Consider the following 27,709-nt stretch of genomic DNA (forward strand, 5'->3'; position numbering starts at 1 on the left):
TTATGCTAAACTGCCAGAAAGATCACTTTAGACATTTTTTTTCTTCCTTCAAAATAGTGCTTTCCTTAAGTTTAGAACAACCAGACAGGTACCTCTGAAACTAAGAATACAATGTATGTTCATTAACTGAGTAAGTTATGAAATGAACTGAATTAATTGAATTTAAATTTTTAAAAAAATTTAAAAAGAAAAACCAAATATGAATAAAAAAAATGATAAGCATTATTAGCATTTTTAATCTTCTACACAGCACGTGTGTATGATACGTTTACAAACATAAAACACAAAAGCGTCTCTAGAGACCGAAAGACTCGGGAACAGAATTATTACCAGCTGTGTTTTCAGCAACATTTCTTTCCTGGCAGTAACTCCGATCTCTCTGCCACTAGTACCCCAGCTTACCAGCGTCCACACCATCCCTTTCACCCTTTGCCTGAGTAAACTCCCTTCTCCCTCCTCGGTCATGGGTCTTGACCACTGAAGAGCCATTCTGGTCACAAGATAAATATTTCTGTTTAGGAACCAAGGCCACTCTCTCAGCCCCTACAAACTTCACCCCCTGGCCGTTTACTTTCCCACATTCCAAGTACTCCAAGGTTCCTCAGCGGGTCAGACGTTGGTGACGTCTACGGTAACAGTATACACGTGAGCCCATGCTTTGGTCGGGGGTTAAGGAGCACTGCTGCATAAATATTTTAGGTAGAGTCAGGGCTGAAATTCTAGATGAGGCATTCACAGGTCCTCGGTCCTCTGCTGGTTGCCCCAGGTGGCAGGTTTTATTAATGCTGCGAGCAAACTTTGCCATCTGCTATAGGGTTCTCCTTGATTTACTCCTAAATATATCCCCTCCCCCCCATACACCCCCTAAGTGTTTTTATTTTTCGATGCAGTAGCTGTGCTGTGGGCCAGGCAGACGATGACGTGGCTGCGAAGGATGGTGGCTGACCAGCGAAACTGTGTGCAGTCACGGTTAGTCTAGTGCCTGCAAAGTCTGAGCACAAGAGTGCACAATGTGCGGGAGCCAGGTAGGTGAGTTTCCCCATAGGAATATGAACAGAACTAAAAATCACCCATCGCCAGAGAAGGGAAAAGGAAAAGCTCTCCTGCTACTTTTATGAATTCACTGAAGACGTATGGAAAATGCTTGGGAATTGGGAGGCTACTGTTCTGGGAACAACGGGTTTCCAAACTGGCTTTGGAAACGGCCCAACAACAAATGCCTTTATGCACCCGGTTTGGAGCAGGGAGAGCCACCCACAAACCTGGAGCCATGAGGAAGAGCAGGAGATGCCTCCAAGTGGCGATCTGACCGCGGGGGACCGTTGCTTCTGAGTGCAGAGAAGGCAGGGCCGACTCACCGCCTGGTTGTTGGCCAGGCGTGGATGGTCTCCACCCTGGGGCAGGAGGCTTCTCGGTGTGTTTGTCTCTCTCAACTTCCCTCGCTCCTGCGGCTAGAGGGCTCTGGCTTCCCTGCATCAGGGAGGCTGTGGCCAGCTTTCCTAAGGAGGACATGGCTTGAGCAGAGAGCAATCCCCCCAGACTCAGAGATTTTTGAACGAGAGCTGAGTGCGAAACCTGGAGCAGCAGAGGGTCACGTCACACCTGCTCGCTGGCTACACCCCCAGACACGCAGGGGCCCCGAGAGAACAGCAGGATGCAGAGCTTGGACTCCTCCTGTGACAAAGAGTCCTCCCCAGCCTCAATTCTGACCCAGCAGCAGCAGGGATCAGTGTGAAGAGAGGACCCAGGGGGCCTTCTGACTTCACGACAAATAGCAGGGGCCTGGAACTATGCCGCCATCTTGGGAGGGCGGTACGGGAAAGCGACCCAAGGGTGACCTTTCTGCTACCACCAGATACGCTGATTCAGAGAAGTACATTTTCCCCCCGAGTTTATGTACCAAGATTCATTCCCAATTTGAATTAACAACTGAGTGACCAAATGAACTCCTGAAGCCAAAAGGATTAACATCCAGTAACCCATATATATTTTCGGAGAGTACTGGGTCAAATTCATCAATTTCCATCAGATCAGAATGTTATGCAGCGTAAAGAAGGCTCCTAGAGCAGAGATTCAGAAGGCGTTACCACCGTGCAGGCATTCGCCGTGAACTTAAGCCTTGCTCACCACCAGGGCTGTTTACGGGGTCTGTGCTGAGAGACAGGTGTCCGTGGAGGCATCACCTGCTCCCAGCCATGAGGCCTCACGGGGTGGAGTCACTCTGGAAAATTCACTGTCACCGTGACCCTGATTCCCCAGTCTGGCCCTAGGTTTTTCAGAAGGTCCAAGATCCAGATTTTCTTGGAGCCAAAGATGATTCCTCCCCTAGAGCGAAGTTAATGAATAAACCCACAGTAACATGTTCATGGTATGCGTGGGGGGAATGCTTTTGTCCTCTCCACATCAACTACTCCCTTCTTTGGAATTTTCTGACCCAGCTACAGGGTCAGAGGTGACTCTCTCATAGTGCCTCCCAGTACACACACATCTCACCCAGCCACGGCCTCATGGGGCCCATAAAGACATCCAACCCATGCAAAGCACGGTGCTTCTCTCATAGGGCTTCAAAGCAGCAGCTTAAGAGCTGCCGGGCAGGTGCCAGAAGCAGACAGAGCTGGTCTGCAGAAAGGGGGGCTGAAGCTGAGAGCAGTCAAGACAGCACACAGCGTCCTCCAACTTCCCTGTGCTTTCTGTCTTTGATCCTAGGTTTTCCCTGAGGATCCTGGATTCTTTGGGGTACTTCAGTATCTGGAGAAAGCCCTCCTGAAGTTGGATTTGATCCTCACAGCCAAAGATACCCAAGTGAATACCATGCTTTCCCAGTTACCATGTTCCCAAGCTAATAATTGGGCATGCTGGGTGAGCACTGGACCAGACCCGAGACGGTAGAGCCAGGCTGGGGGTAGGAAGTTAGGGGGGAGCTGCCTGGTATAGTCCATGTGCTGGACTAGGAACACCTCCAAGTCTAGGCCTCTGGTCTCCCCATTTCAGTGTGCCTGCCCTGCCAAACTGCACCTCACCGAATCCTGTTTTTCTAGGCTTGCATGGTGAACGTCCTGCTTTAGCTGACATTTTATGTACGTATATAAATATACATATAAATATATATGTATATATATAAAATATATACATATATTTACATACACACACACACACACACACACACACACACACACACACCTGAATATAGCCCATTCCTCCTGTTGTCAGCTGCAGACATTCTATTAAATCAAGATACAAAGGTAAAACCCCAAGAGGGATGTTTCTGCTCTGCGAGGTGCCCACCCCTGGTGTAGGCTTGTCAACTTACAGATGAAATTGTTAGCAGAGCTCAAGCCTACATTACAAAGACAAGTTAAACGTTACACAGAGGTGGGAGAAAATAGTTATCCAGAGTAACATCAGTTTGGTTTTGTTTTTTTGACAGAAAACTGGTAGGGTCTGGAATAACTTCTCCCATAAACATCCACGTACAATTTCTTGATACGGTGAAGAACAGTCCAACTCGGTCATGGGTATTTTCTCTTCAATTGTCATACCTGATTTTTCCTTAAAAACTTGCAATGATCTTGTAACAAGGTATAAAGCTAGCTGTTTATGTATGTATGTATTTTTAAAAATCAATGGTCAGATATATTCTTAAACTGTGATACTACCCCAGGGGAAAAATTAAAATATACTTAATTTTTTAAATTTTATATAGAGGGCTCAAGAAAAGAGCTTTTCTCTTCTAGGATTCATCAGAAGTGAAATAGTTAAGATAGTTAAGTGACCATGTGCACTATGCTATTAATAAACATAACTTTTTTTTACCTTCCATGGCCAAAAAAAAATAGTAACACTTGAGAGATTGCACAGGGAATAAGGGGTACTCAGTCGTCCAGAGTATACTTCCTTATTTGGTATCTAGATTTTATGTAAAGGAGGAAGAACATTTCCAACTTAAAGCAAAGAGAACAAAAGGTGAATGAATGAGTGTGTGTGTGTGTGTGTGTGTGTGTGTGTGTGTGACCAGATCAGCAAACGCTTTCTCTCTGATGAGCTTACCCCCTTGGCTCAGTTCTGCCTTTTAAACCATAAGCCCCCGGATGGAAAGTTCCATACCCTCCAGTATTTCTATCCTCTTTCAGCTCTCTGTAGAGCAAGTGACCACATCTGGGGATGAGGCGACAGGAGGCCTCTCGCTGGACCCTGAGTGAGGAAGGGCGTGTGAGCAGGTAATGATCGGCTAACAGCACGCCGTCACGCGCTATGGAGGACTCCACGCTGAGCCGCAGTGCGCTCTTATCCCCAAAGTCGAAATGCCAAACATCTTTACTTTCCCAGGAAATTATAACAAAAGGTACCATTAAAAAAACCCAAATGGGAGTGCCTGGGTGGCTCAGTCGGTTAGGCGGTCAACTCCTGGTTTTAGCTCAGGTCCTGAGCTCCGAGGTCCTGGGATCGAGCCCCACGTCGGGCTCCGCGTTCTGTGGGGAGACAGCTTCAGGATCCTCCCTCTCAAATAAATAAATCTTTAAAAACAAACAAAACAAAACAAAAAACTCAAGCACCTAAACCCAGCAGTTCTCAAATCGAAGCATAAATCAGAACCCAAAGTGTAAACCATCAGAGCCCAGATGGCTGGTTCCGACTTGAGGCTGAGAGTCACTAGGTCTGAGCTGAGGCCTGAGAACGTCCATTTCTAAGGAGTTCCAGGTTTTGCTGCTGCTGCTGCTGCAGGCGGGGTGGATGGTGGGGCTGGGGTCAGAGGGAATGAGCAGCACATTCTGAGAACCACTGTCTCAAACAGAGAGCGGAAGAAGGGCATGCATGAGCTCGACAGGACAGGATACAGTCTTGGTGTTGATGACACAGACTTTCATTCAACAGCTGTTGACCAAGCACCTCCCGTCGGGAACAGGGCATCTAACGCTTTATGAGCCGGACTGGATCCTTATTCCCCTGTCCCGCGTGTCTGAAGTAAAACTACAGTTCCAGGGAGAAGCACTGAGCTCAGTAGGAAGGTCCGGTGGGGGTGGGGTGGGGGTGGGGGTGGGGGTGGTGTGGTGTGTGTATGTGTGTGTGTGTTGTCTGTGCCAGGGCCACGGAGGAGGCTGACCCCTGCCCCCCACCCTGTCTGCCCTCAGACCCCTGGGGGGCGGATCACCCTGGCGACTCCGAGCGTTTAGAACGACATCAGCAAAGCCATGCTTCTCAAACTTGGGAGTGCATCACACGTGTGTGAAGGGCTTCAAAAACACAAACTGCTGGACTCATGCCTCCTGACTTTTGCTCCGCAGATCCAGGGTAAGGCCGAGGATTTAAATTTTTTTTTTTTCTTTTTATGATTTTATTTATTTATTTGACAGAGAGACAGCCAGCGAGAGGGAACACAAGCAGGGGGAGTGGGAGAGGAAGAAGCAGGCTCCCAGTGGAGGAGCCTGATGTGGGGCTCGATCCCAGAACGCTGGGATCACGCCCTGAGCCGAAGGCAGACGCTTAAGGACTGACCCACCCAGGCGCCCCCAAGGATTTCTTTTTTTTTTTTTTTTTTAAAGATTTTATTTATTTATTCGACAGGATAGAGACAGCCAGCGAGAGAAGGAACACAAGCAGGGGGAGTGGGAGAGGAAGAAGAAGGCTCATAGTGGAGGAGCCTGATGTGGGGCTCGATCCCATAACGCCGGGATCACGCCCTGAGCCGAAGGCAGACGCTTAACCGCTGTGCCACCCAGGCGCCCCACCGAGGATTTAATTTCTAACAAGCTCTCAGACGATACCGATGCCCAAGGGCCATACTTTGAGAACCACTTGTTAAGCTATTCCTTGCTATTAACTAGAACACTATCTTCTTTAATTAGTTTATTACATGAAAGAGAATATGAGTGTGGTTTTTGTCACCAAACACGTGACTTTCCTCAGACAGGTACTGCACTTTCTCTGTGCTTTAATGTTCCATCCATAAACTGAAAACACGTACCTCCCAAATACTGTAAACCTGACTAAAGGTTATTACTATGCAACTTCGAAGACGTTACCCACTACCAGCCGCTGCCTTGTCTTTTAGAGTACTGTTGACTGCTTTAACAGAAATAATTTGTAACATTTATGGGGCACCTGGGTGGCTCAGTTGGGCACCTGCCTTTGGCTCAGGTCATGATCCCAGAGTCCTGGGATTGAGCCCCGCCTCCCTCTGCCTCTGCCTGCTGCTCCCCCTGCTTGTGCTCTCTCCCTCTCTCTCTGTCAAATAAATAAATAAAATCTTAAAAAAAAAAGAAATAATTTGTAACATTTAAGACAAATACCCATACCTCTCATTCACCAAACAAGATGGGAGAAATCTTCATCTTTTAAAAAAGATAAAGCCTAGCAAATGTGAGCCTTCCCCAAGTCCAGAATAATCGAAGATGCTTTTGATTATGCCTCATGAAAATAAAAATTACTTCAATCAAGTTCTATTATATGTAAAAGACAAAGCAAAAACACACAGGTTTCAATTTGAAATAAACGTACTATTTTTTTTTTAAGAGAGTGTACTTTCAACAAAGAATTTCAAAATATACTGGCTTCTTCCTAGTTGAGAACATAAGGTCGTACGGGTGCCCATTTCAATATTAACAATCATATAAATGCCAGATTTCAATCTTGGGAAGTAAGAGCAGGAATCAAGGCCCATTTCCCCGGAGTGCCCCAGTCAACTGGGTCAAGCAGTAAAGTTCGCCAAGGAAATGCTCTCTCAAGCTCATTAACTATCAGAGCAGAGGCTCTGGCGTTCCAAGAGAGCCAGCTGGCGCCCCTCCCGCCCACCAGCCTCCAGCTCCTCTGCCTTTATGGAGTATTACAGGCACAGACCTCCCGTTACCTTCCCCAAGAGAAGAACGGGGCTGCGTGGGCCTTGCAAACATTTGCAGTCCAGGGCCCAAGCCAGTCCATGCTGGTGATGATCTGTGAGTCCTAGCGGGACAAAACGACTCCTCCCACTCTAAAGAAGACCCAGGTTAGCCTGGCCAGCACCCCGGAAACATGGAGCACAGGCGGGTGGGCACAGCCAGACTCTGAGTCTCTAATTAAAGCTGCCTGCAATTATAAGAAAGAGAAGTACGTTGTTCATCTACAGTCAACCCCGTCTAATACTATACATTTGCAAGGTACGTATGTATTTCCATTACCGTGTAATATAGAAGCCTGGCCTTCCTCCATCAGTCATTCTTACCCCAAGGGGGTAATTCCTCAGTCTTTTCACTCAGGATTTCTAAAGCAAAGATCAATCCGTCTCAGGGGAGGGGGGTGACTTAGGGAACCCTGTCAGCCACTTTAACATTTTCTTTAAAACGCCAACAAAACAACACCTGTGGCTTCTATAATCCCTGCCGCCCTCACCACCAATAAGGGCTTAGGTTACTTCTAGCTTAAACAAAAACCAAAACGAAACACAGACTCTTGGTTTTTAATTTATTACATAAATCTGAAGACTGGTAAAGCAGCAATTTCAACTTATTGACCTAGGCTCTCCACATTTACAAGTTACTTTTTATTCTTCGACTGTAAAGACTGTCCTTGGGTCATGGCATGAGCTCATCTAGGACATAAAGGCGACACCTGACCAATCAGAGCAACACGCCGGCATCATGAAGTCTGCAAGTCAGACTCTTTTCCACCCTGCCAGTAACTAACATTTATACCAGCTCGAATACTTTTCTCAAAACATGCTAGAAAAGTTAATTTCCTATTAAAACTAACCTTTACTGTGTTAGGACATATATTGTGGTAACGTTTGGTGAAATTGCAAAGAATAAAAAAGCAAACCCTGGGGCGCCTGACAGGCTCAGTTCACACAGCATGCAACTCTTGATCTCAGGGCCGTGAGTTCAAGCCCCGCGCTGGGTGAGGGGCCAACTTAAAAAGAAAAAGGGTGGGGTACCTAAGTGGCTCTGCTGGTTAAGCATCCGACTCCTGATTTCGGCTTAGGTCACGATTTTGGCTTAGGTCATGGGATCGAGCCTCATGTCGGGCTGCACACTCAGCGCAGACTTGGCTTGGGGTTCTCTCTCGCCCTCTGTCCCTCCCCCCATCACAAACTCTCTCTAAAATAAATAGACCTTTAAAAAAAATAATAAAGCAACTCCTAAACAGATATGCCACTTGACACAATCTCACCTTGTACAAGCCCAACAAGAAATCAGATTTCAGAAAGTTTCTAATATAAAGACAGAAAGATGAAAAGATCATTCTACCAGAAACAGCCATTGTCACCTCATCAGGCAAAATGTACGAATGCAAAGAATGCACTGGTATGTTAAAAATTCGCATTTGATATAAGGTAAAGACAACAAGAATACAATGGGGAAAGCACAGTCTCTTCCATAAATGGTGCTGGGATAACTGGAAGCCACATGAGCAAGAATGACACTGGACCTCTATCTTACACCACAAGACAACTCAAAATAGATTAGACATTTGAATTTGAGACCTGCAACCACAGAACTCCTGAGGTCGGTCTTGGCGATGATTTTTTTTGAATCGGACACCAAAAGCAAAAGCAACAAAAGCAAAAATAAATAAGTGGGACTAAATGAAACTAGAAAGCTCCTCCACCACAAAGGAGATCATCAATAAAATCAAAAGGCAACTTCCCGAACGGGAGAAAATAATTGCAAATCACGTATCTGATAAGGGCTAATATCCAAATTATATAAAGAACACATACAGCTCAGGGCGCCCAGCTGGCTCAGTTCGCGGAGCGTGTGACTCCTGATTTCAGGGTTGTGAGTTCAAGCCCCATGTTGGGTGCAGAGATCACTTTAAAAAAATAAATAAAATCTTAAAAAAAAAAACAAAACTCATACAACTTAGTAGCAAACAAAACAACCCCAAAAACCAATCAGAAAATGAGCAGAGGCGCTGAACACTTTTCCAAAGACACAGAGATGGGTAGCACATACATGAAAAGATGCTCTATAATATTAATCATTAGTGAAATGCAAACCAAAACCTCATTATGGTTTATGAGATGTTTTTGAGATGTTACCTCACACTTGTTAGAGTGGCTAATACCAAAAAGACAAGAAGTGGGGCCAGCACCTGGCTGGCTCAGTTGGTGGAATGTGCAGCTCTTGATCTCAGGGTCATGAGTTTGAGCCCCACATTGGGTGCAGAGATTACTTAAATAAACTTAAAAAAAAAAAAAGGCAAGAAGTAACAAGTGCTGCGGAGGCTATGGAGAAAAGGGACCCCTCATGCACTGCTGGCAGGAATGAAAAGTGGTGCAGCCACTTTGGAAAACAGTAAGGAGTTCCCTCAAAACATTAAAAGTAGAGCTACCGCAGGATCCAGTCATTCCAGTTCTGGGTCTTGATCTGAAGAAAATGAAAACCCTACTTTGAAAAGCCACCTGCAGCCTCATTTCGCTGCAGCATTACTGACAATGGTCAAGATCTGAAAACAACCTAAGTGTCCTCTGTGGATGAATGGGTAAACGAGACGTGGCACATGTATACAGTGAAACGTTGCTCAGCCATAAAAGAGAATGGGACCTTGCCACCTGTCACAACACGGATGGACCTAGAGGGCGCTCCGTGAAATAAGTCAGGAGAAAGACAAATACCATGTGATCTCTCTTATATGTGAGATCTAAATGACAAAAAACAAAAAAAGCAAAACCAAGCTCATAGATGGAGAACAGATTGGCAATGGCAAGGGCGGGTGGGGAGGGGATGGGTGAGCTGCTCGCTGTTCAAATAAAAATTGTTTCGTTGCTGCTTCACATGTATGTCTTCTTTTGATTCATTATACAGAGATGTTTTCACATTTCTTTCAATAAGTTCCAGTTAAGACATATATGTCCTCTTAAAGAGCATAAATATATTTTTAATCACTGTTTATTACATATATAAGCGAGAGACACCGAAATCAAGGAAAAACTGATTTCCCAGTTCCAACTCATTTGTAGCTGAAATGACTGAAAAAGGAAAACCCCCGTGCCTTCCCAGCAACCTCCTGGTGGACAAGCAGACACACATGCTCCACTAGGGACCCCAGGTTGTTCTGAGCTTGGCCCACAGGTAAACTGGGAAGAATATCACTTGGTGAGTTTAGGACTTGATTTTTTATGAGACAAGAAGCACAAAATCTGAGTCTTTACCAATACTTAAGTTTTTCCTATAAACCCCTATTTCTCCCTCCCTAATTTGTGCCTTTTAAACAAAACTGTCTTTAATTTTCCTGATAAATTAGGAAACACATCTCACTCTGTGCATCTAAGTTTCTCAGCTGAGACTTGTTCCAACAGCATTTCAGCTTTCATTCAGAAAAGCAGAATTGTGTGTCTCTAAGTGTAAATTTACATGAGATTATAAGGGCCCGGGGACCAGAGAGCCTATCTTGGTCATTGTTTCCTTGCTAAAAATGTGGTCTGTCTTAAAAATATTTTATCGAAAAGGCAATCAAATAGGTATTTCCTTATCTATTAAATTGAAAAAAGGCAGCCTATCTTGTTCAACATGTGCTCTCCCTTGCTAAATCTTAACAGGTAGTGCATTCCTAAGGCTTATTTTATTATTTTATTTTTCAGTGTAGGTGTTCGGAATTTTCTTTAAAGGGCTCCTACAGTAGAATAAATCCACTAACACCTGTTGCCAAAGGAACACTAGGTAACTTCTGCATTACCGACCTCCAGCCGTTGTCAACAGTCCCTCCAGTGAAGACTTTCTCTGGCTCTGGCACGGACGGAGCTGTATCCAGCACCACTGTTTGTCTTGGTAACAATGCCTTTTCTCATGGAGAAGACACATGACACCACCTTTTCACACCAACACCCCATAGCAAGAGTTGGTCCTGGATGGAGCGCCACAGCTGGGGGGATGAACCGAGATCACCCCCAGGGGCTAGGTGGGAGCCAGATACTTCCATCCTGCCATGGCGTGGACACTGGTCCCATTTAAAAGAAAGAAATTTGGCAAAATGCATCCAGAGTCTTTAGAGTGGTTACAGTTATTTAGTACTATTTCTATATATGGTTCATATACATATATACACATATATGAACACACACACGTATACACACACATATACACACACACACAACTTTATAATTTCTAACCCAGTCACTTTGCTTCTAATAACACACATTAAAGAAATAATGTTCAAAACAATCTGACAAAGATTTAGGCACAAACATTTATTGCCCCACTAACTACCACAATAAAATGTCAGAAACTTAAATTAAAAAAAAAGAAACGAAACTTAAATCATTACTAAATATTAGGCAGACATTAAACATGTATGAAGTCTTCTGCAGAACTAGGCCAAGGAGTCTTCAACAATTTTACTAACACGAAAAGCAACCCAATCTAGTCTCTACATATCCTAAAAACTTAGAAAAAGTACTAATCTTTAGTTGCTTAGTATATGTGACTATTAATCTGAATTAATGGAGGCAGATGGTTTTAAAAAATTAAGTGTCCAGTGCTCAGTTTTCATGATAAGTAGGGTAAAGCAGGATTCAAAAGCTTTAAGAAAATCATTTCTGCCTTTTACAGTGATAAAAGTTCCTCTAACAGATTAACTTGCTGATCAGAACACATCCTGGACAGGGTCTAGGTCACACATCAGGTTTCTAGGGACCTGAGTCTTGATTTCTGTCTATACTACAGGTCTACACCCGGCTGCGTCCGCTACGTAACAGTACAGCCAGCCAGCAAGACTCTGTGATCTCAAAACTGTCACCCCTGCTAGGAAAGCAAGCCTTCATATTCAGGGCACGCTAAGGACATCACATTTTCACAGTAACTAAAATACAGGTGCAGATTTTTTTTTTTCTAAATGGATCCTACTCTAAATATTGTTCTATGGTCTGCCCAATTTTTTAAAAAGATTTTTTATTTGTCAGAGAGAGAGGGAGAGCAAAAGCAGGGGGAGCGGCAGGCAGAGGGAGAAACAGGCTCCCCGCTGAGCAGGGAGCCTGACTCAGGACTGGATCCCAGGACCCCGGGATCATGACATGAGCTGAAGACAGACGCGCAACTGACCGAGCCACCCAGGCATCCTCAGGTGCAGATTTTTAAAATGAAGTCTAACTGAACTTTATAAAGATACATCTTTTCCAAACGTCCATAATTTACTATATATATTTATGCCAAATACCATACATAATTTACTGTGTATATTTATACCAAATAATATATATATTTAGTACTACATAAAGAATTCAATACATTCTTCAAAGTAGCAGACCACACTCCAAGCACAGATTAAAACAAAACCATCAGACAAATACTAGGCATTTAAACAAAAAAGCCCAATAACATAGAGGAAAAGAAACCATCTTCCTAAATAAGTATTGTTTCCAAGAAACATAAATCCTAATATGAGACTGCTTTGACAATAACAGAAACACTTGGGCCTGGGGAAGGTGGGGAATTAACAAAACAGAAACCCCACAGATCAAATCTTATGCATCTGGCCAAGGTGAGCGCAAAGATAAATGCAAGCAAGACCTGAGTAATTACAATAAGTGAACTACATATCCAGTGAAGAAAAACACCCAACTCCATCTGTTAGAAAAATTACTACGAAACACCTCAGCAACAGTGAATGCGTTAAAAAAAATAGAAACGATAAATCCAGGAGTTGATTTAAAATTCAATAAAAGGGGTGCCTGAGCGGCTCAGTCGGTTAAGCGTCTGCCTTCGGCTCAGGTCGTGATCTCAGGGTCCTGGGATCGAGCACTGCGTCAGGCTCCCTGCTCAGCGGCGAGTCTGCTTCTCCCTCTCCCTCTGCCCCTCCCTTGCTCGTTCTTGCTCTCTCTCTCTCAAATAAATAAAATCTTAAAAAATAAAATAAAATCCAATAAAAAATAATTAAATAAAATCCAATAAAAAAAGTTAACTGTACATCTCTTCTAAGGGTCCCTAAGTAAATACTATTAGAAAAAGAAAAGCACGAGGACATACTGAGGGGATAGAAGTAAGAATGATGAATAAAACAGAGATAAAAAGTTATGCTTTTTGAAACGGACATGACACAATGGATGGACGGCAGGAGGAACAGTAAAGGTTGCATCTAGCAGTTGGAAACGGCTGGGTGTCAGGCAGACTGAGGTGAGGTCTCCGCCCCAGCAGCCTCCCATGTCCCCTGTGCCTCTCAGGGGGGATGGTCCTGGATGGAGCCTTGCTGGGACCACCTGTCCCGCCCCCAGGGGGCTAGGTCTGCAGGGAAATGGGCGTTCACTCACACACTGCCCTGGGGTGGATACTGCTCCCATAGTTAAGAGAAATCAATAAGGCAACATGTATCAAGGTCTTTTAAAGTGGTTACAGTTTTAAAAACAAATATAACTTTTGACCCTATAATGTTGCTTCTAATAATATACATAAAGGAAAAATGTTTTCAATTCCCCCTCGCCCACGGATTTAGTAACCTATATTCACTGCTCCATTATTATAATAGCAAAAAGTCAGAAACTTAAATTATTACATAGATTTCATGTTTATGAAGATTTTATGAAGATGAAAAAATGCTTGTTTTACATAGTTCAGTGAAAACTGGGTATGAAGTGGATTCCACAAAAAATATATGCAAGGGACTAGAAAGAAATCCAACAATGTTTTAATAATGTTTGTCCTTGGTCTCAAGACAGTCTTGGAAGACTGATTTTTAAAACCCCTGAGGCTTAGGGGCACCTGGGTAGCTCAGTCAATTAAGCATCTGACTCTTGATTTTGGCTCAGGTCACGATCTCAGGGTCATGAGAGCGAGCCCCAGGTAGGGCTCCCCGCTCAGCAGGGAGTCTGCTTGAGATTCTCTCTCCCTCTCCTTCTGCCCTTCTCCCTGCTCGCTCGCTCTCTAAAATAATAATTAAAAAAACAACAACAAACCTCTGAGGCTTGACTGTGCTGAGAACAAGATAACACACGTCGAACTGCACACCATCACACCTGGCATGTAGTTCGTTAAAAGAAATGTAAGCTATCATCACATGGGATCCCCTTCTACCTCACACCGGACTAGTCTGTGGTTTTAGTCAAATTTCAACTTCTGAGCTTTATTTTCCTCTCCGTAAAGTGGGAATAATCATAGTTACCTAATAGGGGCATGAAAATGAAATACAACAAAGAATGAAAATGCTGAACTTAGGCATTCAATAAATGTTAGTGCTCTCCTCTCCTTCTCCTTCAAAGACTGTAAATTTTGTTCCTGCTGGACACTTTTGAGGCACTTTTAAAAAAATGAACTCTCAATTCAATACCACTTGGTCACTTCAAGTTCTAGAACACATGCAACCACCTACACTGCAGGAACATACTCATAAGAGATCTGATTCTGACAAGCTCATGCACTGCTCCAAGTGGCCACAGCTTTAGAGGGGGCAACTCTGCACCCAAGTGCTACAAGGAAGGGACCCCGAAGGTGCTTTTCAAAAGAAAACACCCCCTCGGTGCATAAATGGGTTTCACATTCCCAAACTTGTGCTCCACGTATATGCCCCTTCCAAACCAGGACATGCTGTTTGAGTTTTCCTTGTTGGCTTTCATCTATGCAGAAGAAATGAGTTGTGTTCTGCACAAGAGATATTTAAACCCCGGTCTGCACGAGGCCGAATGGGAGCAAACCTGAAACCATTTCTGCTCTGGCAAGAACTATGGGTTAAGTTTTCAAGATGGAGCGGCTACCATTTTCTCCCCAGTAGGCCCTGCACAGGACAGGTGGATGGGCAGGTCGGGAAGATCTTCATAGGAATAAATGTCCCCAGTTCTCTTTTATTTCAATGGCAAAAACTTTGCTGAATATGCCTCGTGACCTTTGAAAGAATGCAGGCATGCGTTTGCGAAGGAAAAAGAAGGGAAGCAGAGTTTGGTGTCTCTTCTATGCCCACCGCCACATCTGTGGAAGGCTGGGCCACCATTCCAGCCTCACCGAGCCCCTCCTTGGTGAAGCCGTCCCACCCACACTCTTTGCTGCCCGACAGCCGTGCCTGTGCCAAGTGACTTTGTCTCCCACTTGTCCCAGCGACGTGTGGGGACCAGAGCGGACCTGCCGAGAGAAGCCAAAACAAACACTGTTTATCAGAGAGGTTCACACGAGTTGACCTGACTAGATAAGGCAAAACAGGCAAATTGCAAGGCTGATTCTAGAGAATCTGAATGAAGCACAGAGAAGGAGTAGTTAGCAGTGAAGCCACGGGCTGAAAGGGTATTAGGAGGGGGGAGGGGAGCCATGAAACACCAGAGCTGGGTACGAGCCTGAATTATGAAGAGGCCAAAAGTAGGAAGGAGCAGAAATAAGTGTGCAGTGTACCCTTTTGGATATTAGCTAATGTTAATATGAAGCCATCACGGCTATCAATACATTCAGAAACAGTGCTCTTCATCTTTCTTATTTTAGCATTGCTAAAATTACATAAATTACATTTCACGTGTTTTATACGATCAGTCTAACACAGAGCTGAGCATGCGTCCTCAGTGCAGACACATGCAGATGTATAATTCAGAGTTCAGTGTTGATTTGGGGGACATGTGTTCAAACTGTTTTGTATGAATGGGAAGGTCTAAAAAGCTTAAAGACTTCTACCTTGACAAAGAAAGGGCACATTTTGTTAACACTGGGTCAGCGGTGAGAAGCTAAGATGCCGAAGAATGAGCAAAACAGAGACTGTGTCCTCTAGGAGCTCAGAGACTCCACGTGTTATAGATAAGAGAAAGAACAAGAACCTCTGATTTCTATCAGGTCTCTGACAAATATCTGTGCAGCACTGCTGAGTTCCCTGCCCCGGTCTAGGCGTTGACATCATTTCCTAGTGATCCAACAAGATACTGGGGCTGAATTCATTTGGGTGGGTCAGAGCCCTGCATCTCTCTGGACCATAGACTAATATGACATTTTGATTTTAAGAAGAAAAAAAAAAAAAAGAACTTCTCCCTCGCAAAGCATGCACAAACGTAATTCTGGATTCAGTTTCATGGACACTTCTCACCTAAAGCCCAAGGATAAGACTTGAAGTTCTACCACCTGTTTGCAACTACAGAAACATATAGATATATAATCACATAATCCTAAACTGAAAGATTTTATGTTTCAACAATGCCAAGCGCTTCTGAGGTTTATTCTTTGGCTTATCTTTTCAATAACATCATATTAGCAGTGGCAATGAGAGAGGTCCCCTCAGAAATCAAACAGCACGTTTATTCTCGAACACAATGCATGGAACTGACACAGACAGAATAGCACTCCAGTTACACAATGGCTATTCAGAGCTCTCAGTTAATGGAATAGTCACAGTTTAAGACCCAACACAATGCACAAAGAACAGAAATAGAGACAAAGTAGCCATATTAGGGATATGGATAACAGAATTAGCTTCCTGGCAACAGAGACTTCGAGGAGGGCTATATATAAACAAAAAAATATTTTCTATTAAAGGTCAGAAAATAAAAATACAGTTCTGACAAAACATTTCATTGGTTTGTTGGAAATGACTTTATGCCACAGAACTACGGTGTGCAGGCTTGCTTTGTGTTTTCTCTTAACCAACTGAGTAAAGTACATGATGCAATCTCTTTTCCATGTGCCAAGGGGTCCACTGAGGTGCAGCCTGAGACACGCCTCTCTTCACTGGTTGGTTTCTATGGTGCTTTTTGATGAAAAGTCTGCACTACTTTCCTTAAAGACTCTAAGACTGAAACAGGACACCCTAGATAAAACAATCACCCGGTAAAAACTTCCATGACCTTTTCAAAGGGATCTTAGACCCCTGTCCAACATACAACTCATTGCCAAAATCCCTTCTGCACATCTCTGACTTGGGGTAATCCAAGTTCTTTAACACGTCCAGTTCTATTGGTAAGGCCATTTGGCAGGGAGTACCCAAGGCCTTAAAAAGAAAGAAAGAAGAAGAAGAAAAAAAAAAAAAAGACCAACTTTGAGCAAGCTATTCCATTTCTGAGAATTTGTCCTAAGGAAATAACTTGACAAGTACACGGTGATGGGAATATCTCAGATATTCATCACAGTGCTGGTGCTCATGATACTAAGAAATTGCAAACCACCAAAATGAGTATAGTGAGAGATGGTTTTAATAAGGGGTGTATTCATATAATGGGATGCTATGCAGCCATTGGAAAGAATAATATAGGTATAGAAATACAAACATGAAATTACATACATGCTACATTTGGTAGAAGAAAGTAATCACTAATGAGTGTATAAATATCTCTATTTTCTTTGTGAACACACAGAAAAAAAGATCTTGAATTCATTGACAGAGAAGAAAACGCTCTTATGTCTGTCTGAAAGTTCCAGTTCTGAGAAGTTGGTCTGCTCTCCTTCCCACCCCACAGCCTTTCAACTATCTTTGGTAGGAACATAGTTTCTAGGCCATTTTACTCCCTGGTGGCCCTCTTAAAATGTAGAGCTTAGAACTGAAAGCAGACCCTTAGAAGCTGCCTGTCCAGTGCAGGAAACAATGGCATGATTATCTCCTTTGTTCTCGATGCTGTGTCATTAATGCTGCTGGAGATGACCAACCATGCCAAGCGGTTGGCTCAAACTTTCAATCTTCTTCACAAGAGCTGCTATTGACCCAGGTCTCGCCATTCCACAAACACGCATTTTTCCCCTATACCAGGAATAAGGACATCACATCCAGTCGAATTGAATTATATATTTGTTCATGTTGATTGCCTTTGACTTTTAGAAACCTTCTTCTATCCTGATTTCTGACATCCTCACATAGAGACAGACGCAAACGTGATCCACCTTACTTTACCAAAGACCACGCTCTCAAACCAAGACACCGTGTCCTTTTGGAAGGGCTATAAAACTATCTTATGACAATTTAAGATACTTTCATATTAAAACAAATATGGATGTTAAAAAAAATAAAATACAGAGTGGATTTATCTTTGTGCAAAAACATGCAACTTCAAAGAAACGTAGCTCCTGGTTATGCTTCCAACTTACCCTACGCTCCTGCCTACAACCGACCCTGTACCTTCCACCCCTTCACATCTCCCCCTAAAAAATATAAACTCTCCTTTTCCTAACTAGCACCTTGATGGGAAAATGAGAATAGCATCGGCAAGGCAGCGAGTTGTACAAAGTCAAATGGTAATTCGCCTGCAACACATTGATGCATCTTATGATAATCAAGTCTGTATTTCTCCAACTTATCCATAAAAGGATCCTAAGAAACTCAAACACCTGGTTTTATCCTGGTCTCCCCTAATGACGATGTTACTCAAACTCTCCAGTAACTGACTGATAAAAAAAAAAAAAAGAAAGAAAAAAAAAAAGAAAACCAAGTGAGTTTAAGAAAGGCTTGTCCTTGGGAAGCCCATACTAACTTCCTGTAACCGCTGGGCCTCTTTTCCCAGGTAGTCCCCAACTATCCCTTCTTCCCTCTATTTACTCCATTCCAAGATCATTCCACACCTATTCGTTTGAAGGCTCTCAACTAGAGTCAGCGAGAGATGAAACCAAGAGTAAGACGGAAGCTTATCTTCAGGGAGGTAGAGAGATGACACACACAGACGATTCCAATGTAACGTAAAAATGCTTTAAGAAAGGCGGGGTCTAGGGGCGCCTGGGTGGCTCAGTCGTTAAGCGTCTGCCTTCGGCTCAGGGCATGATCCCAGCATTCTGGGATCGAGCCCCACATCAGGCTCCTCTGCTAGGAGCCTGCTTCTTCCTCTCCCACTCCCCCTGCTTGTGTTCCCTCTCTCACTGGCTGTCTCTCTCTAATAAATAAATAAAATCTTTAAAAAAAGGGGGGGGGCCTAGGTGGCACAGTCGGTTAAGCATCCAACTCTTGATTTCAGCTCAGGTCATGATCTCAGGGTTGTGAGATCCAGCCCCGGGTCAGGCTCTGCGCTCAGTGGGGAGTCTGCTGGAGATTCTCTCTGCCTCTCCCTGACCCTCCTGCTTGCACTTTTTCTCTCTCCCTCTAAAATGAATAATTTTTTTTTTGTAAAGGCTTTAAGAAAGTTCCAGATCAGGGAAGCACTAGCCTGCAGGAGGGAAGGGCTCTGTCTGGTGGGAGCACAGCATGCATGAAGTGTGGGCATGAAAGCACGGTAAAGAGCCACAAACATAGTCGACCTGAGAAAGCTCTGATCTTGCTAGGGAAACACCTTTATCTGAGCTACACTTGGAAAGATCTATCATTCTCATTTTCTATTTCAGAAAATTAAAATGTTTTCCATTTCTAAAGAACATTTGCCTCTCTTTTCACTCTTTCAGGCCTTCTTGTCCTCCGAGATTGCTGGCACAAGTCTACAAATCAGAAATTATGTCCTTACACTTTTGACAGCATTTTTAAGTTTACAAAGCATTTTCAAGTAGATTACCTCTGGCAGGACTTTTTAAGTGTCCCAAGATTGGATGAAACTGGGCATGGAGACCCAAACACAACTGAAGTATCTACTCATTCGGTCACCTCCCCCGCCCCGTGGGCACCCCCCCCCATCCAAATTTGTCTTGCTCTTTCCAATTAAAAAAATCATCATCCTTGAGTTCCCTAAGCTTAGACAAAAATTGAAAGGAAATAACAGTGTTGACTATGTAATTAAAAACTTCAGTGCACAAAAATAAATGGGTGACCACTCCAAAAATATTTGCAAGAAATTCTACATGGCTACCTTTGATGTTTAGAGTATAGAATAATCTGTAAGACCATAAGAACAGAACAGACAATTTACAAGAAGGTGACAAATCTGTGGCAAAAATATTGAATGTCGGGTGCCTGGATGGCTCAGTAGGTTAAGCACCTGTCTTCGGCTCAAGTCATGATCCTGGAGTCCCGGGATCAAGTCCCGCATCGGGCTCCCTGCTCAGTGGGAGCCCTTCACCCTGCTCGTGCTCTCTCTCGCTCTCTCTCAAATAAATAAAATCTTTTAAGAAAAATATTCAATGCCTATGACTAGACTACCCCAAAAAGGCTCGCAAAACTAGAGCAGATCCTCGTTCTTCATGGACTCCATATTTGCAAGGTGGCCTGCTCGGGGAAATCTCTAACCTCCAAATCAACACTCATGGTCACTCACCAGCATGTGTGGCAATGGTGAAATATTTGACTCACTCTACACACACATTCCCAGCTGAGGTCAAACGAGACAACACTCTGCCGCCTTGTTTCCGCTCCTATGGTAAACAAGTGTCCTTTTCATAGTCACTTAGTTTCACGTTTTTTGCATTTTTGTTGATAATTTTGTTGTTTGAAATGGCCCCCAAGCTAGCGGTCTAAGCGCGAGAAGGCTGTGACGGGCCTTGCGGAGAAAACACGTGTGTTCTATCAGCCTCGTTCAGGCCTGAGTTCGGGGGCTGTTGTCCCTGAGTTCAGTGTTCATGAATCGACAACATGTATTAAACAAGGTGTCTTTAAAACGGAAACACATATAAAACAAGGCTACATCTTGAACTACTGGCAAAAGTGTAAATGACCGAAGGCTCACAGGAAACTATTCTGGTCTTTTTTAAAATTAGGAGCAGTGGTTTAGTATTTTCTAATTCAGTGCTCACAGCATTTTAGAGCATAAATGCCACACATAACACCACTGACTGTGTAACAATTTGGGGGGGTTCCTCTCACTTTTTCCATATTCCTATTTCCTACAGTGAGCAGTGTTGCAATCTCTGGGTCCGCTGTGATATTACAGAACCACCCCAACTCCTAGGTGCATTTTTTTCCTTACTGTTCTCCGCCTGAAAAGAGAACACAGTTTTTTAACATAGCCACCTGCCATTATCCCTAACAAAATTAGTAATAGTCTTATCACTGAGAATCAGTCCATATTCAAATTCTTGTGATTGTCTCAAAAGAGTGTTTTTGCAGGTGGTCTGTTCAAATAAGAATCCAAACAAGGTCACACACTGCATCCCATCTCCTGAGACCGTACGAAGGCTACAGCAGAGGGAGGAGTCCTAAGTGAGTGTGGAATGAGAGAGGGGGCACTCCTATGACAATAAGAATTAAAGTCAAAGCCCAGCCCGCCAAAATGGACAAAATAAACAAAATTAGAACTGTGCAGGGAAAGTCAAAACCAGGGCAAGAGCCCGAGATAAGGCAGCAACAGGCTGAGAACTAAGGTTGAGTAAGCAGAGTAACTGGATAAATTATTGAATTATCTAAATGGAACAAGGACATTAGATTTTAAAATCCCACTTTAGATCAACAGAGTAATGGAAGAGCAGCTATGAAAAAGAAACCTTACAGCCAGTGTATCTGATTCATTTCACTTCCCGAACCTTAGTTGCACAAGCACTTTTGATATCATGGCACCCTAATCATTATACTACTAGTTGAAAAATATCTTGGCCAGAAGTTTGCATTTTATTTCACACGGACCAAAATAAGGGTAAAATAGCATATAAGGTAGTGACACTGGTACGACTGACTATTTCTAGCTCCTGGATTCCTATTCAGATCGCTCCACAAATTCAGAATGCTTTTTTTTTTTTTTTTGCAAAAAGAAAATGAATATAGCCATGCAATTTATCAGGGTGTAACATTACAGATCATTTACCAAGACAGGCACTCCACAACCACATGAGGTCGATAATATAATTATATCTAAGAGATGTGGAAACTGAGACTCCATGGTTAAATGATATTGTTAGGGGCACATCTCGTCACTGACGGCACCGGGGCTCTACAACCAGCCCGGCCAAGTCTGGAGCTTAAGACTCAAGCCACACTCAATCAGAGGAGAACACAAGAAACCGAGGCTCCCAAATGCTTCGCCAGGATTCTCTAAACTTCTCTCTGTGCTAGATACAGATGTATGTACACAAATGAGAGAATTTTTTACATGAGCAATATATGTTCGTTAATTTAAAAATGAGAAGATTAAGCGAGGTAACAAATTCTAACAAGAAATAACAAGGGTTGGCAAGGATGCAGAGAGCAAAGGACTCTCGTGCGCTGTGGGAGACAGCACGGCGTTCCTCAGAACGTTACAAATAGAATTACTATGATCCAGTAATTCCACTGCTGGGTATTTACCCGGAGAATAGGAAAGTACTAACTCCAAGAGACAGATGCACCCCTACGTTTACTGCAGCATTATTTACAACGGCCAAATTATGGAAGCAGCCCAAGTGTCCATCAATAGACGAACGGATAAAGAAGTGGTGTGTGAATACATATTCCATTATAATGGAACATGACTCAGCCATAAAAAAGAATGAACTCCTGGGACACCAGCTTCAGTCATTAAGTTAAGTGTCTGCCTTAGGCTTAGGTCATGATCCCAGGGTCCTGGGATCGAGGCCCATGTCAGGCTCCCTGCTCAGGGATGAGTCTGCTTCTCCCTCTCCCGCTACGCCTGCTCATGTGGTATCTTTCTCTCACTCACTCTCTCTTACTCTCTCTCAAATAAAAAAAAAAAATAGAATGAAATCTTGCCATTTGCAACAACATGGCTGGAACTAGAGAGTATAATGTGAAGTGAAATAAGTCAGTCAGAAAAAGACAAATACCATCTGATTTCAGTCATATGTAGAATTCAAGAAACAAAACTAAGGAAGAAAAAAAAGGACAAACCAAAAAACAAACTCTTAACTATAGAGAACAAACTGATGGTTACCAGAGGGGAGGTGGGTGGGGGAGGGTAACGGGGATGCAGGAGGGACCTGTGATGAGCCCCGGGTGTCGTACGGAAGTGCTGAATCACTATGTTGTACATGTGAAACAAGCAGAACACTGTATATTAACTGTAACGGAATTTTAAAAAATTCTAATATGTCTCAGATTTTTTTTTAAGGTTCATTATCAGAAGTGGCTCCAATATTTCCCTTCCTCCTTAAAGTAAGATTTTCTAAAATGCCTTCACGTTCAGTTATAATTTTGTTTCTCCCCACTTGAACTAAAACAAAACTCTAGAGAAAGAAGAAATAAGAATTATAACTTAGCCCCCCCCTTCAACTCTGCAATATTTTAATTAGAGGAGTAGGATTTAAAAAGTAGGTGTCTTTTTAGTATAGCTCTGAAAAAGTTTTATGATTAAATATGGTCAATGATGCTTTCTACACAAAAATTAATGATGTCATTATAACATCATGAAGGTTACAAGTTTTTGTTTTGTTTCGTTTCTCAGCAGAAAGGTTGTCAACATCTTTACCACCACTAAAAGGTCAGTTTTGCATTCCAAAGGCATTTTTTTCCTAATTGTATTTTGAGAAACATACTTTCAAAAACACTTACACACTGGGAGCCCACAGATCTCCTTAAATCAAATACTTCATATTCCTGTAACACGTCTGGACACATCAAATCTGAAAGAATTTCTTCAGGCTTACTAAACCAGTCTATGCGATTTAATTTCCAGCCAAAGAGCAATCTCCAACTTTTCGGTTACTGCAGGTAATTCTTGGTCACGGCAAGGACAGAAGGAAAAACCCAGCAGAGTTTGGGCACTGAAACATCCCCCTCCCCCCACCCAAGGACCATCTCCATAATATACCAAGTAGAATATTTTACCTATGGGGTTTCTGAACCCTGATTCACATTTACTCGTTTGACTCATCTCACATAGCTGTATGGGCAGTTACGGCCAGCACCACGCAGAGTGGACATTTCATCCTGTAGAGTTGACTGACCACGTGTACACTGCAGTCTCATGTCACCAGGTACATGGTGTGGGGGGGAGGAAAGGCAGGGGACCCCCCTCCCCATTTTCCCGACAGCGAGAATGGCTCCATGGTGGCCCTGTCCCACCCTCGACGCTGGTGGACAGCAGGACGCCACTCTGCTTTGGGTTGTAGATGTCGTGTGAGGCTGGGAAAGGACTCTCAGGGCCTCGCCACGGGCTCCTCCAGCTTCAGCAGCACTGACTACTGGCCCCAGTGGTTCTCCAAGTGGGGCGGGAAGGCCAGCAGCCGCACCTGCAAAGTCGTCAGCAGTGGAAATTCTCAGACCGGTCCCATACCTCCCGAAATCACCCCGTCTGGGAGCAGGGGCCCAACAATCTGTTTTAAATACAGCCCTCAGGGGATTCAGATGAGGATTACAATGTGAGAACTACTGCAATCAATGACTTTTTTTTTTAAAAGTGGTCACTCTTTGAGGCTGCCATTATATGTGGGTTTAGTTTCCACCAAACCCGTGAGGAACGGTTGACTGATCTTCCAATGTTCCTATTAGAGGATACGCAAACACAGGGAAGCTCTGAACTTACCAGAAGTTTTGTGTACGAGGGTGACTAATGGGACAGTAAGCCCTAGCGTCCCTTCTCCTCATCTGTGGTCCTTACAATAGGTGGTAAGACAATGTCATGACTTGACTCAGATTTATTTGCTCTGTAATGTTCCTCTGTTGCCGGCATTTGAGGGGACTCCCAACAGCTGCCTAAAACGAACTTGACCCTGGAGCCAGAAATGCACGGGACCGAGAGCAGGGCCCCTGACAGAGCCTGAGGTCAGGTCTCAGTTCCGCCATGTTTAAGCCTCAGTTTCCCCGAATCTAGAACAAAAAGTACAGTACAACCTTCATCACAGGGAAGTCATCAGAATCAAAGAGATTGAGAGCCTGTGGCCTTACACAAAGCAGCCCTCCCTGCAAGACAGTCGTTGTATCATGACCCAACAGAACTCTTCACTTTGAAATACCTCGGAACAGACAAAAAGAAAGGCGGCAAACATCTAAATCACTTTCTCTACAAAAGCACCTGATTAATGATTTTTTTTAAATAAAGGTGACAAAACTACAACCGCATTCATTCCCAACAAAGGATCACACGATAGAAAAACAGCTCATTCTGCTCCGAAAGCAGTATACACAGCGCCTAACCACAAACACCCTGATCAAGAGAAAACATTTCAAAATATTTTCTTTAGAGATCCCTAAGCCGTTACGGGGGAAAAGCCAAGGCGCAGTACAGACTTGCGCACGTTAGTCAAGAATGCGATTGGATGAATTAAAGAAATTACATTTTGGCAAGGCTGAGGTAGGGAGCAGGCAGGATTCCAAGTGTCTGCTGGTTGATTCAAATGAGTCCCTCCCCTTCTTTTCTGCAGCCGATAACTTCATATTAAAACACATTTTATAATTAAAAGATCAATACGCCATAAGGAAAGAAAGCTTTCACTTAAGAACCTTTTAAATATGTTGTGGGTTGACGTCAATATCATTAGTGTTTAACAAACACTCAGGAGACGATGTCTTTAGTCTTCACACAGATTTGGGATTGAGTCCTGGCTTAGCTGTTTCACCAGCTAACGAACCTTCTACTTTGGCCCTCATTCTGTCCATTCTACACCAGTCACAGGATCATAATCTGTTCCCAAGCAGGCTAAAGACCCTTCCTACCTCAGGGCCTTTGCACATGCTGTTCCAGCCCTGTTCCCTCCACCTCACTCCCCCTCCCCTCCGCCCCACCACCCAGAGCATCTACTCCCAGCCTGCGCCCAGCCCATTCTATTAGTCCTCCGGTCTCAAGTCACTTGTAAGGACAGCTGCCCTAGCCGACGCTAGATTAGATCTTCCTGTTGCACACTCCGTTGACTTACTTTAACTCCTGTCACCACTGTAACCACATTGCTCTTTTGTAATTATCTGTTGAATGTCAGTCTGTCCAATCGGACTGCAAGCTCCACACAGGCAGGCATCCTGTCTGCTCACTGCTCTATCTCTAGCACCAACGGCAGGCTCTGGAGCACAGGAGAGAGACAGCATTATACCTACCTTCCTTCCTTCCTCTCTTTCTTTCCTTTTCTTTTTTTTTTGTATTTGAGAGAGAGAGAGAGTGAAAGAGAGAGCGCACAAGCAAGGGGAGCGGAAGGAGAGGGAGAAGCAGGCTCCCCACTGAGCAAGGAGCTGGATGCAGGACTTGATCCCAGGACCCCGGGATCTGGACCTGAGCCAAAGGCAGACGCTTCACCAACTGAGCCACCCAGGCGTCCCTGAGAGACAGCATTATGAACAATCGTTTAGGCATGATTTCAGGAAAGAGGCTGGTCATCTAATGTCATAGAGTCCAGAGGTAAACACTGTTTTGGTCAGATGGGTTTTTAGACACGCAAGGTAGTCATATGAGAAAGTAAATTCTTTCAACATCTTTTTGGTTTCCAAAAGCAGAATCCGATCAAAACTGAAAAACCACCTTGGACCCTCTGAGTTCAAAGCAACAGCTAACTTTCTATTCAAAATCCTGGGAATCGTTCCTAGAAAACCCAATAGCCTAGTACCCTGAAACGGGTATTAAGTAGCATCATGGGTAACAACTGTCTCTCTCATCTACTCAATCTGGATGAAAGAGGGAAACAGGCAAACTCGTCTGTTCTCCCTTTGTCCCCACGGCCTGTCCTTGTTCTTCTCACCTTATCTTTTCACCTGTATTGCAACTGAGAAAATCCTGAGGGAGAGAGGCTTCCCAGTCTAACGCTGGCCGTCCCGAGCCAGACAGGTGGGACCAATAACCATGAACTGCTACCTCACTTCATGGCAGAGAGTTCTCCACGGCTGCGGCGCCTTCTTCCTCTGAAGCCCCTCCCTCCCAAACGCCGAAGACCGGGAGCTGAGAGCCTGCAGAACGTCGCAGGCTGCTGGCCGTGGCCTCGCCCCGCTGAGGGGATTTCACCTGGTAAAGGAGTCCAGGTTCCTTTCCATTGGTGAGGTTCTGAGATGCCTTATCTGCTCCTGCTGCTCGACCGGAAGGGTGCTGCTGCGGAGGGCCCACCGTCAGGCTTACGCACGGATGTGGGAAGAAGAGTACAGACCATCGTGTCAGTAAAGGACGCGTGTAATCGACACCCCAATGGCTTTCATGAAACCCCAAGATTAGAGCCTCTCTTTAGAACTACTGATATCTAAAAAGGTACTAAATATTACGACCTCGGGGGAACTTACACAGATGAAGTCTCCACATTTATCCCACCTGCAAGGAGAGCGCGCTCTCTCTCTCTCTCTTTTCAGACTGCTGACATTCTAGACAAGCCCACGGAGAAAGCAAGTCCTCACTCCACAGGGCCTCCGAGTCATGCAGAAAAGACCCAAACCCACCAAGGAAGTCTTCCCTAGGGAACATTCTGACTCCCCCCCCTCCAGGACTGTGTGTGGACAAGCCCCCAACCCTAATTAAAGATCATTTTCCCCTCTAGAAGCTCAAAAGACGAAAGCCGTCCCAGGAAGAACCTCGCTCACTTCCTCCAGACAGACAATAGGCAGCCACCTGCTCGGGGCTTTATTCACGGGCTTCGAGTTCCTATGTGATGGAGTCACTGCCGCTCGTACCCCAGACGTCAAGGAGGAGAAAGAAACAAAGGAGCCAGGTGGCTCGGGCCGGGCCGAGGGAGGAGTGGGGTGGCCTCTCTCTCACACCCCCACAGTGCAGCCTGGGGCTGGCTGCTCCCAAGGTTGCCCCTCAGCTCCCGCTGTGTGCGGAGACAGCTGTCTGAGCCACAACAGGAAAAGGAAGGGAAAAGAGTCCTTCCTAAGGATGAGCTGGCCTTTTATTCTAAGGGAGCAAAAACTGGTAAACGCGAAACACAGTGCATCTTCAAACACCATGGAGTGTCCTCCACCAGTTAGGTCCGATCTGCCACCAACAACTCCTTGGCAATCTGGGCAGAGTGGGGGGGCCGGAGGCAACTGGCCCGAGGGTCACAACCACAGCAGGACATCAGGAGACGGACATCAGGAGACGATCTTCACAGAAGGGTCTGGATGGGGTACTCTCCACTCTCTCTACTGGAAGGTTCTAGAGTAAGAGGCCTGGAAGAAGAACTATCAAAGTGAGCAC

The 27,709-nt window shown here is 44.3% G+C and overlaps 2 protein-coding genes across 9 annotated transcripts in view; both read right to left on the minus strand.

The window, feature by feature from the left end:
* KANK1 (KN motif and ankyrin repeat domains 1) overlaps positions 1–27,709 on the minus strand; it is a 181,756-nt gene that overhangs the window by 131,835 nt on the left and 22,212 nt on the right. The gene's annotated exons all lie outside the window — the stretch shown is intronic.
* DOCK8 (dedicator of cytokinesis 8) overlaps positions 1–27,709 on the minus strand; it is a 318,437-nt gene that overhangs the window by 3,559 nt on the left and 287,169 nt on the right. Inside the window, exon 53 of one of the 8 annotated variants that reach the window (XM_087858753.1) lies at positions 1,263–27,681. The exons of the other annotated variants lie outside the window; for them this stretch is intronic. The gene's annotated coding sequence lies outside the window, so the exon portion shown is untranslated. The remainder of the gene's footprint in view (positions 1–1,262; positions 27,682–27,709) is intronic. 8 annotated transcript variants of the gene reach the window in all.

This window comes from Ursus americanus, chromosome 34 (assembly GCF_024610735.1).
Source record: "Ursus americanus isolate L20-20 chromosome 34, mUrsAme1.1.p, whole genome shotgun sequence".
Lineage (NCBI taxonomy): Eukaryota > Metazoa > Chordata > Mammalia > Carnivora > Ursidae > Ursus > Ursus americanus.